This window comes from Euprymna scolopes, chromosome 42, assembly GCF_053919585.1.
Source record: "Euprymna scolopes isolate OS-2025 chromosome 42, ASM5391958v1, whole genome shotgun sequence".
In the NCBI taxonomy this organism is placed as follows: Eukaryota; Metazoa; Mollusca; class Cephalopoda; order Sepiida; family Sepiolidae; genus Euprymna; species Euprymna scolopes.
Genome location: NC_136523.1, coordinates 11760615 through 11776660, shown reverse-complemented (window position 1 = coordinate 11776660; position 16046 = coordinate 11760615).

Sequence of the window (16046 nt, the reverse complement as noted above, 5' to 3'; positions counted from 1 at the left end):
TGTTTGGCGAACTGTTTAGACAAAATAAAATACTCGCATGCACATGTCTCAGATTTTGTATGAATTAAAATATTGATGCGTATTTTTTGATCGCTAACGCCGGGAAGCCTGCTCCTATCTATCTATCTATCTATCTATCTATCTATATATATATATATATATATAGATAGATAGATAGATAGTATTTGTCTGTATTTTTGAGATGAGGTGTTTTCATTGATTGAGATTGTCGGACTGACATCCTCATCTTGGTTTTTATTGTCACAACGTTTCGGTCGTTTTGCCCTCCGGCCTTCGTCAGGTGAACCGTTTGTTAGGAGTCTCGAACCCAACCCTTTATTATTATTACGGGGTTACCGTGTTCGGACTCCAGCTAGGCTTTGGGACATAGTTGCTGATTCTCTGTTTTCGGGCTTAAATGCTAGTATGTGTATATATATATATATATATATATATGTATATATATATATATATATATATGTACTAGCATTTAAGCCCGGCGTTGCCCGGGTGTTTGGATGTGTAAGTTGAGTAAATCCCCCCCCCCCAAAAAAAAAAGCGGTAGTAGGAAGGCAGGCCCAAACACGTACCGTAAAGGAGGAAAAGAACGGGGGAAAAGATGACGTCTTTGCTGTTTGGACCACCGTCAAACCGGGAGTGACGTTTTAATTAAGGCTAGACAATCGAAAAGAGGGGATGACTTTTGAAAATATCGGCGAAAAAAGCAACCCGCACTGTAGAATAGTACCCAGCTGCAGGTAAAATATATTAATGGTTTTAGCCAGTTTTTCGATATTTGTCGCTTAAAAGGTCGAACTTCAAAACGATACTGATTTTGTAAAAATCCGTCGTCTCTGTCGAAAGTTTAAGGCAGACATGCAAACATACATGCACTTATATATTGGTAACTATAAATTTTCAACTCAAACCGATTAAAAAGATTGCCCTATCTCTGAATAAACTTTATGTAAAATTTCAAATGTTTAGACCAGAAATAGCATAAGTAATTTGGTAGATATCGCAGACGTCAATTTTTTTCAAATTTGACCCCTATTACGACTTCTTAACATTAATTGTTTTGGGCTCAAATTGAGTTATTAAGTTAGATCCGTGTCCAAGGAACCTATATCTGAAATTTTAATTGTGTATATTAAAATTCTCGGAGGAGTTTGGTATGGTTCTCAAATGTAAAATCGTTGAACTTTTACCCCTTAGCAGTCTAATTTCTGAACGAACACCGATCACGAAGATTCTCCCAAATATCAGTACCTTGTAAAATCAAATTTTGAGTCTGTAGACTTAAAATTGAGAGTGTTATTGCGTAGGGAAATGCAAACACACAGTCACACAGACACAGAGACACACGTTCATTTCATACATATAGATATAGATATATACACACATACTTATATATATATATATATAGTTATATAACTACTTAATTTACTCACATAAATTTAATATACGAAAGTATAGATTTATGCGTAAACTTTAAGTATTTACTTCAAAAGTGCTCAATACATAGGTAGAGCTAGTTAGTAATTTATAAAATATATATGGCGATTAAGCTACACTGAATATTCCGCGTTTCATCCACTATAGGATTCGTCGGGCTTATGCGCGAATTCTGTAGGTGCTTCTTGTTTTATATATGTTGAGGATTTCTAGTTAGCCAATCAGCTTTCTAGTATCCACGGAACCCCTTCCTATCAGCCAATCGGCATGCATTTAAAAATAAACTTTAAAACTAACAATAACAATGGAAAACAAACAAATAAATAAATAAACATGAATATACATAAACGATCACACATATATGTATATATATATATATATATGTATATATATGTGCGTGTATGTGTGTACACATAGGTATATATATATATATATATATATAAAAGGAAGGAAAAGGTCTACCTTAAACCACTAACCTAGTTCTAAAACAGATCCTTTGTTCGATAAAATGCATGCCCATTGGCTGATAGGAAGGGGCGCCGTGGATACTAGAAAGCTGATTGGCTAACTAGAAATCCTCAACATATATAAACAAGAAGTAACCACAGAATTCGCGCATAAGCCTGACGAATCCTATAGTGGATGAAACGCGGAATATTCAGTGTAGCTTAATCGCCATATATATTTTATAAATTACTATATATATATATATATATATATACATATATATATACATATATATATAATAATTATATAAAAATATATATTATATAAAAATAATAATTATTAATTAATTAATTATAAATAATAATTAATTATAATTATATATATATATATATATATATATATATATATATATATATATAGTTCGCCACAGTTCCAAAATTTATGGCAGACTAATACCCTTTCTTTACTGTCACCCATTTGTGGTCTTAGGTTAAATCTAAGTGACAGATAAGAAATATCCTTTCATCTAAACCCGACTTACGAGTCCCATCCGCCTAGGTTGTTAAAAATATTGATCTTTCTCTCTCGAGACAGAATAATTGTGGATGAACTCTCAACCCTAAAGCAAATTGGTATGAGGCGCCACTAATCCGCGTTTCACTCGATTTCATGTCTGTTGAAATCATTTCCATCACAAAAAGACCGGATTTACTTGTCAAAGGATTTTTGATGTACTTACTCTTTTACAGAATTATACAGCTGGAGAAAGTTTTTCGTGGATATCCATTTTAAGAATACCTTACATCTTCTATCTTTCTCTTTCTTAATATCTCTCTTTCTCCCTCTGTCTCTCCTCTCTCTCTCTCTCTCTCTCTCTCTCTCTCTCTCTATATATATATATATATATATATATATAATTAAAAAAAGCGTTAGTCACTTATGTACTTACTCTCCTGTTGGTGAACCCACATATTATGTTGTAACTTTTTTTCTACGGAACCAATTTTCGAAAAAATTATTTCAAAATGTAGCTAATGAGGTGTTCTATCGAACTATATAACCTGTTTGAAATTTGGTTGCGAACGGAATTAGTGGTGGGGGTTTGAATGTGTCTCGATTCATTCAATTTCGGACTTAAGCATATATTCAACCACTACCGTGGTTGAATGATATATCTATATATATATTTATATATATATATATATATATATATATATGTATATATTCCTATAAATTCAGTTTTTTTTTGTGTGTATCGATATTCATATTCAAACCCCTCTTTTCTATTTAGTTAAAAAGAAAATGCAATTTTCTTATATCTTGGTTGTGGAATTGAATTCACTAGCGAACGATCCAGCTAATTTGCATATTCTTTTACACATTCATTTAAATTAGTTACCTATTAGTTGCTTCGGTTTTTTAATGGGTAATCATCTTTAGTTAACTATAACGTGTAATTATATTCATGCAGATATTCTACATGATTTATACTTGCATAATATTTGCGAAAAAAGTTTATAGTAAACACAGACTTGTTTCCATATATATTTATGTATACGTATATATTTTTGTTAAACAAATCTATCTATCTATATATCTATAACAGTGAACGTATTTGTGTATTTGCCTGTGTGTCTGTCTGTCTACATTTCCCACCGCAATAAGTCTGTCCATTTTTAGTCTACAGACTCCAAATTTGATATACAGGGTACTGAAATTTGGGGAAATCTATGTGATCGGTTGTCGGCCAGAAATTTGGCTGTTAAGGGGGTGAAAGATCACCGATCCTACCTTTGAGAACTCTACCAACCTCCTCCGAAAATTTTGGGTAGAAACACTTGAAATTTTAGATATAGGTTCCTTTGAGATGGATCTAACTTAATAACTCGATTAGAGCCCTAATAAATAAATGTTAAGATTGGATAATACGGGTCAAAGTAAAGGAAATTGACCGTCTTTTTTTTTTTTGCTTAGCATACACCTCACACCCGGACAACGCCGGGCACCCATGGTAATATATATATATATATATATATATATATATATATATATATATATATATATATATATATATATATATATATATATATATATATATATAAGAAGAACATGGACAACTCTTGTTTGTTTCTCTTCCAATCCATTATTTTTCTTTTAAGCAGGCTGGTTTCCGAACATCCTGTTCTGGTGTAAAAAAAAAAAATGCTCTGTTCGCGATCGTATTCGACCCCCCATAAGTCGTTCTCGGTGTATGTATATGCTGGTATGAATAGGCACACACAGTTTAAAGTGTAGACTTTGATATTAAGCATGCATATATACTTATTAATATTATTTTTATTATTCAAAATGTATATGTATATATATATATATATATATATATATATATATATATAATCATAATTTATATATTATAAAGTCAAATAAGAATGGAAAAATCTTTTTTTCCATTCTTATTTGACTTTATAACTTAGTCCATCTATGCATTCTGACGATGCTAGTTGGATTTTTTCCTCTCTTTGAGGATTTTCCTCTAGCTGAAACAATTTGTAAACTCATTCTGGACTCACAGTAATAAATTTCCTATATATATATATATATATATATATATACATATATATATATTAATGCTACTTTTTGATTTAAAAATTGTAGTGATAGCTTTAACTGACGCAAATTCAAATAGTCTATAAAAGTAAATGAAAATTTTAAAAAACAGAAGAGGAGCAAAACTTCATCAAATTAATTCGTAGAGGATTGAGGTTTTCGGGAAGATTGATTCCATAAAAATTCTCAAGGTAAATTTTCATTTCACGAGAGAACTCAATAACAAGTTGCTGCTGTAATACCGCAAAGAGGTGGAATTCTGCGGAAACTCATAATCTTTACTCCAGAGAATACAACATATTGTAGTCAGTGTGTAATCTCTTATGTTTTCCTGTACCAGAATTTCCAATGAGCGAAAATATCTGTAATGTGATAACGTTTATGTAAACATAAAATTGCATAAAAAGAGATAAGGTACGTATGAAAATAAATGTGTAGGAAAAGTGGTAATGTATGCACAAATATAAATGTCCTAAACGTGATAGTGTAATAACAGATATAAATTTGTGAAACGTGATTAGCTATATACGACCATAAACTATTGCCCAAAGGTGATATGTAGAGTAACCCAGAAGTAGTGACCTATTTTATAAATCAAAATAAAATTTAAAATACCTCACTACTTCTGGGCCAGCTTATATTAAACCCACATAACTGTATGTAAAAGGTGATGGCATACGTAGAAACCTCATATGTGTGGGGAAGATGATAACGTACGTACTGAAATACATCTCTGGGAGATAATACGCATATATAATCAGAAATACATGTGATAGGTGATGACATAGTTTAACACACACGTGTGTCAAAGGTGATAATGTATGTACAAATATAAATGTCTGAAAACTGATAGCGTATTCCGAATATAAATGTTTGAAAACTGATACGTACATAAAACATAGGTTTATTCGTAAGGTGATAACGTACGTACAAATATTATAAGTGTATAAAAATGTTTTATCATACTATCAAGCATAAATGTGCGTGAAAGGTAATAATCAGGACTAGGACAACAGCATATTCTTTTCATTGTTTTGACTCTCGAGTGTGTACCCGTGGATATCTTATGATTTTACAAAGAATCATGTGGTTCTCAGTTGATTAACTGTGTCTAACTTTTTTCAGATATATACTTGAGAGCCAAAACAAGGAAAATAATATGCTGTTGTCATAGCCCTTGTGATAACGTACGGATTTACATAAAGGTGTAAAAGTTTATAACATACGTAAAAAAGGTGATACGTAGACACATATCACGTGTGTAAAAAGTTTCTAACGTATGCACGATCAGAAATTGATAACACATGTCAAAAAATAAATCTAAGTGGAAGGTAATATATGATGTGCATACCTAAACGGATGTACAAACGCAAATTTAGGTGAAAAATTATGACATACATAAAACTTTTTTTTTGTTTTAATGGTGAAATATACAAGCATAAATGTGTGGAATGTGATAACGTACGCAGGAACGTACATATGTAAGATAAAACACTGCCAGGACAATTCCAAGTAACCCCAATGAGTATTATTATGATCGATGTTAATGTCTGCAAAATAAAATGTTAGAAAGTATATATCGAGATGACTTTGATATTTTATAGATCAGTATATTTATCGTAAATATGTGTGTGGTACGCTGACGAAGAAATGCTAGAACAAACAAGAATATCAGCTAAATAAACAAAACACGTGACAAAGACAGATCAGCTAATTCGCTCCTTTATATACGTGAGTTAATACCGTAATGATATAGCTTCATATATGGAAGGGGACAGATTTTAGTAATAAGAGGAGCGACGTAAATAAATTTGAAATTAATATTTATTAAAAGGAAAAAGCTAGAATCGAGCCCAGTAATCAAAAGTTAAAAGTGAATGCATATTGCTATTTAGATACAAAATAAAGAAAAAAATAAAATTAGAGGTCAGAGTTATACAAATAGAATTAATTCAGGATTTATTTTTGTATTGGATACACATGTAATATGTAAAGTACACGTGAGAAAAGTTCACGTGGCTGAAGCAAATTTTGACGCCACAAAGAAAGATAATTAACAATATATTCAGAGAGAAGGTTCAGTCAGAGTCAGTTCAGAGAGATGAGAGACACAGCTGGAATTCACAGCTTGGAAACTCAGGAGAGAGGTGAGGTGAGTTAGCTGAATCCCTTTTGGAAGCGACCAGAAAGGGAAACAAGAAAATATAACTCTAAAAGACAATTGCATTCCTGATCATCATCTCAGTCAGCTGGTGGGATAAATGTTATCATGTATTTTGTAAACCTTTGTCTTCGTCGCCATTTAATCCACCGAAAGGTAATGTGCTTTTGTCTATCGTTGTTGAAAATGCACATTTATATGTAACACAATCTTTCCTTATTTCAATTGTCCCCACTGTCGTCGCCGTGCACACAGTTATATAAATGTCCCCGATATACATACCCTACTATTTAACAATAGTTTAGAAATTCTTAATATTTTTAAGGGACAATTTATCGTTTCCGCATTTGGAAGCTCGTGGAAACGAGATTTTATCATGCTGTGGAACTTTCAACGTCTTAAAAGTTCGATAGAAAATCAGGAATAACGTTAACATAAAATGAACTAAGTATTTAAGCATTTGGTTAAGGACTGCCCGAAAGCGACTAGAAGAGTAAGAAACGTATTCGCTCCTACAAAAAAGGTATGTTTTTCCTTTGTCTGGACTAAGTAGACGAATATGTTATTTGTAATTGTAAGATATTTCCTGCATACGCTTTTTGGTTCTGTCTTTAACTGGGATACATGTGAACCACTTATTCATATATACAACTACAGGAACATCCAAAACACGAGACGTTCACACTCTCTCTCTCTCTCTCTCTCTCTCTCTCTCTATATATATATATATATATATATATATATATATATATATATCAGAGGGGTATATGCACCGCCCTGACTATATAACATAAATAAATGATAAAATGATGAGTTATGTATGATTATAAGTGTGTGTAAAAGTTATAACGTACGTAAAACAGAAGTGGGTGTGAAAGGTGAGAAAATACATATAAACACAAATGTGTGTACAAATAGAAATGTATTTGATAGGCTACGATTTACACACATACATAAAAGATGAGTGAAAGATGATGACGTACTTACATGCATAAATGAGTGTTAAAATTGATAATATAGGTCCGAACAAAAAAAGTGGGCTTTAAAGGTGATTGCATACGCAAAACAAATATGTATGAGTACGTACGTTCAGAAACGTCTCTCGAGCCCTAGTAATATAAGCATCACCCTCTTCTTTTCTTTGTAGTTATAACATGAATATGAATTCGGACAAAATATTTTTCGACTTCATTTCAAGATGTAAAAGTCGCTAGAAATAAAGTTATAACGTTAAAATTACACACACACACACACACATATATATATATATATATATATATATAGTCTTTGGAGTTTTTACCTTTAAAACTATATAAAAATATTTTTATCATTCATTAGAAAACCATCTAGTCAGTAAGTCATTTAATCACCTGGAAGCACTGCATGAACTCGCTCTCGAATTTACTATAATACCAATAATTTATTTTTCAAGGGATCATCAATTGTTTACCATGAAACACTGTTTCGGGGATTTAAAAAAAACAGTATATTACATCATGGTTCCCCAGCAGTGTTGATCAAACACCACCACCCTTAATCTTAGGAAGAAGACATGTTACAAACATTTGATCCAATTTCCTATTCTTAATTGCAATTACTATCCTTTTCATACTATAAAAATGAATTTCTTACCTGTGCGATTCATCAATTTCCACATTTAAAATGGATGCATTTTTTAATTTATTAGTCTTGTATTTATAAGATTAGGATTAATCCATTTAATTACTTATCACCCACACTATGATTAGTATTTAGTATATTTACATTCTTATTTAAAATTAGATATATAAAGGTTTAAAATATTTTTACATATGTACATTTTTTGAATATAAATTTATTATATTTAATTATAAATATATTTTATACATTGCTAATATAGTTTTGGATTTCCTTTATTAATATAGTCTGGTTTATCTTAAACGATTCAAAAGCATCAGGATAACGAACAAATGCTTTATTTAACTGTTTAAATATTTTATTTTTATCCTCACCTTGTTTTATCATCCTTATTACTAAACTAGAAACTGGTGGTATAAAGTCTGTTAGTTTTAAAGTATCGCGAGCTATTCTCAAAAACTTCAGACCCCACAATTTTAATGAATCATTATGCCAGATCAAACATACGCATTCCTGTGTCTCGATACACCTATCATTAAATGTTATCAGTTTTCTATAATAATCAACCATATAGGAGTCTATCCGTGACCAGACACACACACAGACATTCAGCTATATATATATATATATATATATATATATATATATATATATATGCATCTTACAGAGTGTTTCGCCGTACAGGGTGGCCAACTTAAAATTAGCCCGAACTTTCTGATCTTACTTTAATCTATTTCTTTTTCAGATTAAACGACTAACGTAAAAGTAGTCCGACTTCTCTAATCTTTCTCTTATCGACCAACTGACACCACAAGACAAAATTAATTTCTCTTTCTAACAAGATGGCGCTACATGCCACACATCTCACAGATCATTGATACGAGTTCATGACATGTTTACGGAAGAGAAAGCAATAAGCAAAGGGTCATCATGTGATTTTATCTTTGACGAACTTTAAAACAGAAAAGTTTATGCAAATAATCATCTCAATTTAGACCATCTAAGGGAGAACATTACCAACGTTATCAAGAGAATTACCAGAGAAGATCTACTGGGAGTATATGCAAATGATGACAACAGATAGCAGTTCCAGCATCTTTTAAAACCACTATAGGTAATTTAAACAATGCATCAATTGAACTGAATGGCTCTCGTCTAGGGAAGGCCTCGTGTTTTGACAAGCTTCTGGGCTTGATCTTTACCCTTGATCTTAAATGGAACACATACATTAAATCCGTTGCCAAGGCCGCTGGAAAAATTGTCGGATCCTTCTATCGATCCAGTAGATATCTCACTGCTGATGCAATTTACTATCTATATAAGAGACAGTTACGTCCAAGGATGTAGTACTGTTGCCACATCTGAGCAGGAGCTGCTAGAAAGTTATAATCCTGCCTTGATAGAGTTAAAAATAGACTTCGTAGCCTTGTATAGGATGCCCTTTTCTCTTCCCTACAACCTCTTTCTCACATAAGAGATGTTGCGAGTTTGTCTCTGCTTTGTCGTTATTTTCATGGCAAGTACTCGGCTGAGCTCCATTCTATGGTCCCCTCTCGCCTAACTTTCACAAGAAACACCCGTCTAGCAGAAAAAACACTATCACTAATATTCCCCCACTCTTTATCTGTGCCTAAACCTTAACATAGATTCCATAAGAAAAACTTCTTTCTTAGAACTGCGCGCCTATGGAATTGCCTTCCGTTTTTCTGCTTTCCAGCTGATTACAATATGCGTGTCTTCAAGTCTAACGTAAACAAGTGTTTGAGGAGCCGTTCCATATAAGCTAATAAATTTGCTGAATCTCCATAAATAACGGTTACTATATTGTCCAATTTCTACTGTACACTCTTTAACCCTTATCCTCAAGTGGCCGCTGGACCTTGATAAGTGGTGATGTCTATGTAAAAATAAATAAATAAAAGCTTACGTCTGTGTGTGTGTCTGGTCACGAATAGGCTCCTTTATTTTTTTTACTGTTATAGAAAACTGATCATATATAATGACTGAAGATGTATCGAGATAAAGGAATGGTCATGTTTTATCTGGCATAATGATGATTCATTAAAATTGTGGGGTATGCGTTCGCGCCTGGTCCACAAAGTATGGAAATAAAAAAAATTAAAAATTAAAAAAAAACGTAAACAAGTGTTTTCGATATAGATGTACATAATAATACTTTGATAAGTATGTTTTAACTTAAATAGGGATGGTATAATTGTGGGGTTGCCTTCGCGCCTAGAATGGAAATAGGCACACACTTTAATAAAGACTTTTCATATCTATCTGCGTAAGTCTACTTTGATTATTACTTTTGCTAGTATGTATATATATATATATATATATATATATATATATATACAGGGTGAACAGAAAGTCCTTGGACCAATTCAAAAGTGGTTTATTTATAGAAAATTACAAACATATAAATTAAACATGAATGAAAATTATGAGTTAGGAAACCAAGAATAAATTCAAATTATTTATTTTCAATGTGATGTCCCTTCCTTTCGATTAGATGTTCAATTCTCTGTTTGAAGTTACCAACCGAGGCACGCAGCGTTTCCTGAGATATTTTAGCCCATTCACTCAGAAGAGATTTCTTCAAAGCATCAACCCTTGGATGAGCAACAGAACAGACCTTTGCCTCCAACAAAGACCACACCGTAAAATCCATAGGATTCAAATCAGGCGATGCAGGAGGCTACATCTTCTTACTCCAGAATCTTAGAAAATGACGTTGGCACCAGTCCTGAGTTTTCTGGAGCTGTGGGATGGTGCTCTATCTTATTGGAAGGTTAAAGGCTAATCTTTGAAGTGTTTCTTCATCTCTTCAAGTGCTGGAACCAAAATATCGTTAATGTAGCGATCTGTGTTGATCTTAACCCCCTGCTCCACGAAAATCAGAGGCGACTTCCAAGATTTGGAGACTGCAGTCCACACCATGAGGGAAGACGGCTTTTGTCGGCGGACAACTATTCTCACGGAGTCATCAATGCCTGCTGAAGATTTTGCGTAAACTCTGTCGTTCTGATTGTTAACAGTGGCTTCAATTGTGAAAGAGTTTTTCATCAGAAAAAACGATCTCTCGCTCTGCCGTGCCAGCCTTCAGTTATCCAAGAAGAAGTTTTGCTCTTTCAAGTCTCTTGTGCTTTTGGTCAGGTGTCAGGTACTGTCTCTTTCTCATCTTGTAGGGGGACAACTGGAGACCGTTTTTTACGATGGTTCTCATCGAGGTCACGGTCACTTGTCTTGCAGATCTCTTCGGGTTCCTCCTTACCCTCTCTAGGACAGCTTTAATCACCTTCTTTGTTCGAGCAGTGCGAGATCTTCCACTCCTCGGACTGTCCTCAGATGTACCACGTTCCTTAAATCTGTTCACAACATGGTGCATGGTGGATTTAGCCACTTTCAATAGCTTAATAATCTCTGAGTTTGTCCTTCCCGCGCAATGAAGGTTAACTATAGCCTCTCGTTTGCTCATTTTTCAGAAAGTTTAAACAAAATTATTTTTATATTTTTGTTGAAAATAATTAGATCAATAGTTAGACTAAATACTTACTTTATTCGAAAAGAGAAAAAATGATTTGAACAATATTCAATTTTAAAACTAAAAATGGTCCTTGGACTTTCTGTTCACCCTGTATATATATATATATATATATATATATATATTTACTTACATATATATATACATATATTTACTTACATATATATACATATATTTACTTACATATATATATATATATATATTTACTTACATATATATATACCTATATATTTACTTACATATATATATATATATTTACTTACATATATATATATACATATATAGATGTAACTTTTAATGAGAATTTGCTTAATCAAAACCAGAAATCATACAAAATTGTCGCCACAAAATTAAGTTCATGCATGTTAGTCCAATTAAAACCTCTATAACTAGTATGGTAACTCATTAAACGATGTTTTTACCTACATCTTAGAGGAAAAGGGAGCAATCTTTTTATTGATGCTTTAGTATTTCAGGTAGAATTTTACCTAAATTATCCAATAAGGGTGAAATAATTAATTCATGCACGCATTTACAATAGGAGAGAAATAGCAAGACTTGATAATACGCAAGCTGTAAAAAATATATATTGTATTTTATAAGATTAAATAGGATAACATTTATATTATATATATATATATATATATATATATATATATATATATATATATATACATGCAATTTTGGGTATATTAATTTTCCTATCATGGTTTATTTTCAAACCGAAGTATATTGTAAAAATAGTCAAGGAAATAAATTCCACGTAAGCTGGAATATTTGAATTCTAATCTTCTTTATTTTAAAGTACATATAGAAAAATATTTCGTTCGATAATCACAGCCATCTTTGTACTGAGGTAATGTTGATCCCTGTTGGTTTACAATTTTTATTGACCTTTAACGTACCATCTGATGCATTGTTTAATTGATTTTGAAATGTTTGAAATATTTTAAGATTTGATCATTTAGTTTCGAGTTAAATATTAAAGGACATATATAAAATAAAAGAAAATATCGAAAAATATGCGCTAAACAAAAACGTAAAAATTGGACATAAATCATGAAAATGAAAATAAAATATCAGTAAATAATTATAAGTTTACATCGCAATTTTTTAGTATAAATATACGATGGTTTCGGCCTGGGACATTTAAGACAATGTTATGTTAATGTTTATTATTTTCTCTCCTTGAATTTTTATTTTATAGAAGGGTACGGATGTAGAATAATACAAGTTTTGAACCCGTTAATTTTACATTAATTAAATCAGAATTTAAGATTAGAATTTTAAATCTAAAGAGATAGCCCCCAACAACAATCCAATTAAATATATTTGTTTGTCGTTTTAATTCTGTGCATTGGGTAAAACATTATATGTAAATTAATAATGTTTTGCTTCGTGTTGGTTAATAATATGAAATAAAAAAATATTTTTAAATTATCCAATTCTGATTTCTTGAACCATTGTACCCTGTTACGGTCGAAAATACGTTAAAAAAAAATCAAATAAATAAAATATTCGAGTCGAGTCGAAAGTTATTTATTAGTGTTGGTTTCGGCATAACTTAAAGAAATATCTTTCGATTTTAAAATAAAATAAATAAATAAATAAATAAATAAAAGATGAACTAATATTAATAAGTATGTATACATGCTTAATATCAAAGTCTACATTTTAAACTGTGGGTGTCTATTCATAGCAGCACATACATACATTGAGGACGACTAATGGGGGTCGAAAACGATCGCGAACACAGCAATTTTTTTTACGCCCGACCAGGATGTTCGGAAACCAGCCTGCTTAAAAGAAAAATAATGGATTGAAAGAGAAACAAACAAGAGTTGTTCATGTTCTTAACTGGAACGTTTATATATATATATATATATATATATATATATATATATATATATATATATATATATAAACTCGCATTTAGGTAAAAATGCACTTTCGTAAATAATTGAATTCATTCAAAACATATCGCTAAAATCAAAACAAAATAACATCTAAATAAATCGCAATATATCCAGACAGTTGGCGAGATGGCCCAGGGGTAAGGGTTTAGGCTCATTACTGTTGGGTCCCGATTTCAAATCTCGCTAGATACAGCCACTCTGATGAGTCGTAGACGACGAAACACGTGTCAGTGGATAATTACATTTTAAAAATAATATATACATACTGCGCCCCGCGTGGGGGTAACAAATTGGTTAAAATGGAAAATTATTCCCAACTCGCATTTAGGTAAAATGCACTTTCGTAAATAATTGAATTCATTCAAAACATATCGCTAAAATCAAAATAAAACAATATATATATATATATATATATATATATATATATATATATATATATATATATATATATAAAGCTGAATAGCTGTGTGTGTGCGTGTGTGTACGTGTGTGTGTGGTCACGAATAGGTTCATATATGGTTGACTATTAAAAAAGCAAAAAAACTAATTTATTTATTACTGTTAGTTTCGGCATAACTTAAAAATATATCTTTCGCTGTTACATATTCATTTTACCAAACTCCCGTTTCTCTTTCCACCGACTGCATGCTGCTCAAAACTGTTCCAGTGTCTACTTCACTATTTACATGTCAAAATTATTAATAAGTTGCGCAGCAGACGCCGTACTAAAATGATTATGTGTTTTACTTTTCGGTTTACTATTAAAAGAAAAAATAATTTAAAAATAAAATGTCTTTACATTTTACAATCATTTCTACCAATATCAAGATTAATAGTCGATTATAAATGACCTTTAATCTTAGAAGAAACTTAGTAAATTTTTTTTATAGAATAAAATGAAACTTTATTTTATAAAACATTTTAGTACCTATTTTATACTTTTATACGCGTTGTAATGGTTCAAGCATTTATTCCATTCTTACAGATCATTCAGCAAGGTATTTTCAAACTTTAAAACTAATTATTCATAACAATAAAACTACATATACTACATGAGAAAAACACATAAAAAATAAAAAAAATATCGAAATAGTTTATTCCAAATTAAAAAAAAACAAAAAAAACAACCCAGCTACTTACTACGTCAAAATGAGCATTAAACAATATAACTTATATTAATTTAATTTTTCGGACTATTATTCTCATCTTTATTAGTTGTTTTTCATATTTCATTGATTTGTTTGTTCACAATGTTTTGACCAACTATTCCTCTGGCCTTATTCAGGTGGTAACCGCGACAGATGGGAACTTCGAATCTCCTAACTGCATTCTCAGCAATCACTGCCATCCGTAGCCAACCAATATACCAACCGGTACGGATCCGACTATGGAAGATCACATTATAAATAAACGTGGATTTATAAGATCAAAGAATCCAACCTTGATCGCCCTTCGGGGTCCGTGGCGCAGTTGATAGAGACGTTGAATCTCTACAGTTCCAGATGAACATTGTCTGAAGATAGCTGTTTCAATCCCACCCAAAGCGTGCCAGAGGTTTACTTAGCCAAAATGTCGTGAGACGACGACAACAACTACGGATGGCAGTGATGGCTGAGAATGCAGTTAGGGGATTCGAAGTTCCTATCCGTCGCGGTTACCACCTGACGAAGGCCAGAGGAATAGTTGGCCGAAACGTTGTGAATAAACAAACCAATAAAAGATGAAAAAAAACAACTAATAAAGATGAGAATAATAGTCCGAAATAAAAATAAATTAATATATATAATACTCATCTCAAAAATGAATTCCAATTAAGGAATAAATATAACTAATTATTAATGATATTATAATTACTTATTACTAATATCATATTTATTAAAATCATTATTATATAATATTAATTATGATATATTAATAATTTACAAGCGACCAGTAGCACTTAAACCTTCGTATTTGAGAATAAAAAACCATTGGCAGTACCTTACCGTCACCACAAAGAAAGAAAATCTTACTCAGAAGAAAAGAGCATAACACTTGAAAGTGAACAGACAAGAAGAGATAATAGAGAACTAATGTATACACCGTTGCGTTCGCGCCGACCTTCATAGGATGGAAATAGGCACACACTTTAATAAAGACTTTTCATATCTATCTGCGTAAGTATACTTTGATAATTAAGTTTCAGTTTAAAGAAATATGGTATAATAAAATTATGGGGTGTTCGTTCGCGCCTTGCCTCCATAGAATGGAAATACATCACAAAGTTTAACAAGGTTTTTTTTATATAGATCCACAG